This window comes from Dipodomys ordii, unplaced genomic scaffold (genome assembly GCF_000151885.1).
Source record: "Dipodomys ordii isolate 6190 unplaced genomic scaffold, Dord_2.0 Scaffold235, whole genome shotgun sequence".
NCBI lineage: Eukaryota > Metazoa > Chordata > Mammalia > Rodentia > Heteromyidae > Dipodomys > Dipodomys ordii.
Genome location: NW_012267451.1, coordinates 468,634 through 472,442, shown reverse-complemented (window position 1 = coordinate 472,442; position 3,809 = coordinate 468,634).

Below are 3,809 nucleotides of genomic sequence, written 5' to 3'. Positions count from 1 at the left end.
TTCCCATATGTATGGTGTACTCATTTGACTATCTTCCAGAGGGAGGAGGAGAGAGCAAAGATTTTGAGGGAAAAAGAGTGACAAAATATAGTAGAGGAGCTCACAGGACACAAATGAAGCTGAGCTGCACAATTTGTGATTGGAGATAAAAGGGAGGGTCTGAGGGAGAATGAGGGAACAGAGCACACTGTATAAAATAAAATACACCATCACCTAACTCATGTAATTGGAAACCCTTTGCACATCAACCGTGTAATAAGAATAAAGTTAAAAAAATAAGAATCAATATAGTATTCACATAATGCAGAGTTCTAGAACCTTATCTTTGCCAAGGTAAGCAAAAGCATTGGAAAGAAGGCAATTTCAAAGTTTTGTTCCAGAAATGGAGTCTAAAAATTAGTTATCTAGGAATGCAACAATGAAGCATCATCCTACTTCCACCTCCTGTTCGTTACCAAGATCAAGACAAAATAGATGAAATGCTCCTATTTGAATCCTGGAATTGTGAACCTACTAGGGGAAACTTCAAGGGAAATGCTCAGTATTGGAAGTGTGAAGGAATTATCTTGAGAAAACCTCAAAATCACAGGAAATTACCCCCAAATCAAAATCTACTCTCCTAAAGAAACACTGAACAATGTGCAGACAAAAATGTACAGTATGGGAAAGAACATTTTCAATATATGAGTTTGATATCCAAATTACATAAATAGAGCTTCAAGAACTCAAGGAAAAAACTAAAAATAGCTTACTCTGGGCTGGGAAGGAGGCTCAGTGGTAGAGTGCTTGCTTTGCATGCATGAGACCCTGGGTTTGATTCCTCAACACCACATCAACAGAAAAATCTGGAAGTGGTGCTTGGCTCAAGTGGTAGAGTGGTAGCCTTGAGCTGAAAAGCTGAGGAATAGCACCCAGACCCAGAATTCAGGCCCTGGGACCGACAAAAAAATAGCTTACTTTGTCAATCTGTGACAGATCTATGCACAGTTTCCAAGAGGTTCACATGGCCAAATGGTTGGGAAATATGTTCAACTTCAAATATTAATGAAATGCAAATCAAACCACATGGAATTTTCATCTCAACAAGAGAGGATAAAATGAAAAAAAGTTTAAGAAGGGATGGCATAAGACAGAAAGTGATGGTGAGTGGAAGAAAGCAATTCTTTGCCCTGTTGTAGTAGGAAAGTGAACTGACAGATTCAGAGTAAAAAATTTATAATGATTTTTGAGATTCTCAAACATACTTATTCCTCAACCATTATCTTTCCTCAAACGCTTAAACATAGCTGGCAATCAGAGGCTCACACCTGCAATCCCAGCTATTATGGAGGCTGAGATGTGAGGATGGAAATTTAAAGCCAGCCCTGCCAGGAAAGTGAAAAGATTTTTATTTGCAAGAAACCACCAGAAAACCAGAAGAGGAACTGCACTGGCAGTTGGTAGAGCACAATCTGTGAGAAAAAGAGATCAGACCCTGAGTGGAAAGCCCACAAAGATAAACAGAAAAACAATTCAGCATAGATTTACCCTAATATCCACCAATTCCACTTCTGGGCATGTACCCAATAGATTACAAACATGAATATATTAAATCTATCAGCACAACTATGTTTATTGAAGTATTATTGACAAAAACCAAGTTATATATTCCACTCAGATGCACTTCAATGCAAGTATGGATCATGAAAAGGTGTTCTGTATACACAATGGGAATTTCATTCATCATCATTAGAATGGATGATGTACAATTTGTAATGAAATGGAAAGACCTGATAAAATTATGTTAAGTGAAGTAAGTCAAGTGCAGAGAAATAACGTATACATGGAAGGTAAAAGTAGCTTATAAACTAAATGTGTTGGACAGTATGCAAGTGAATTCAAATGTATTAACTGAAATAATGTTGATATAAGGAAGAACTCACATACTGTAATTCCTTATAATGACAAAGTCAATGTTCTGCAAAATAAAATACCAGGAAGCAAGTTGTAGGGTTCAGTCAGGGGAAAGTATTGGACAAATGAAGAGAAGGTGAGAATGCAGTCACATATCCAATGTGGATTCCACAAAATGAAGCTGAAGGAAGAGGAGGGTGAGAGAGGGATGAGTTAATACTGCTTTGTTCAAAGGCAAATCCATTATATAACAACTTCAAGATAAGTTAAAATTTTAAAAGGTAAAAAAAACAGAAGAATTTAAAGACATTTTAATGTATTTTGATGTTTCCATATATATATATACATGTATACATATATATACACCATTCTCTTTTTAGATACATGCCAAATAAACCCTCTTTTCCTAAAAATAATTTCTACAAATTTCATGATCCTATTTTCAAAAATGAATATCAATACTTTGATTGTGTTGAAGATATTAGCAATCTCCATTAACCCATTGACTCCAACAGAAGACATGATGTGTGTTTTGTTCCCACCATTCATTTTTGTTGATTTTTTTGTTATTTTCATCCATGAAAAGGGGAGTTCTGTCATCTACTATGATCATGCCTGGTTCTTTCTTCTTTGGTTTTCAGGACTGGCAAAGGAATTCAGTGTACTATCTAAGTTTCTAGTACTTGTCTTTGGAGGGTGTGGCAGATGGTGTATTACATGGACCTCTTTTTCATCAATGAGTTTATCTTGATGTAAAGCCTTCTGTTAGAATCTTCCGGCTGTTTAAACTATAGGGTATCATTTGCAAAGATGTGATATTTGGGTCCATGTCTATGTGTAGTGTGGGGGGGCAGTATGCATGCACACACACATGAATATTTGTGTATATATGGGCCAGTCCTGGGGCTAGAATTTAGGGACCAGACACTGTCCTTGGGTTTTTGTTCTCAGGGACAATGCTCTCCAGGTGAGACACGGCACTGTTTCAGACGTTTTGGTAGTTAATTGAAGTTAACCTACTCACAGATATTCCCCTCTGGGATGTTTTCGAACCACGATTCTCACATCCCAGCTTCCTGAGTATCTACAGTTACAGATAGAAGTCACTGACACCCAACTTGTATCTGTTTTTTTTCTTTCATCAGTCAAGAAAATTATGTGGTTTGAACAATTGCATTTCTGTACTAAATTATGTGTACGGTTGGTTTCTGCAGCATCATTGCTTCCTCAGTTAACATTAAATGGGGGGCATTTGTGGGGTCTACTACACATGGAATACTTATTAAAACTGGCTTCTATCAACCATCGATATTCTGTGGCTGTCATCAACATTGTGTGTGAATAGGATGATGCCCTCATAACTTTAGTTGTCATCTCACAGGCATAAACTTTTTCTGGACATTTCACCATGCACAGCACATTGCATCCTCTGAGAAAATCCAGTTGCATCATCCCAGATAGCTTTCAGGCAAATAGTGTCTTGACACAGATGTTGGACAAAACTAAACTTCCAAGATAACTCAATCTCTGGGGTCTCACTATCTGTGAGCTTGAAGGAAATCATAGCATCTGGAGTGAAGAAAGCTAACCTGTAAACATGCTTCCAACTCATGTTTTTCTCCTGGATGAAGGCCACAGGTGAAGAGCTGCAGGGAATAATTTTACAAATTACTTCAGGGGATGCACAAGAAGCTTTGATGGACAGTGAGCTATAATGTAGATCTCTGTCCAAAAAAGACACATAGGAACAAATAAAATGATTTATGAAGATATGTATCTAAAACTTTGGGTCTCACTTCCAGCCATAATTTTTGCTTGCAGAGGACTCAGGGATGTTCCTTATGACTATCACCCTCCTTCTTCTCCAGCTTCCCCTCCTTGTTAGGTCCTTGGCTGGCAGCAGCTGCTTTTCCACA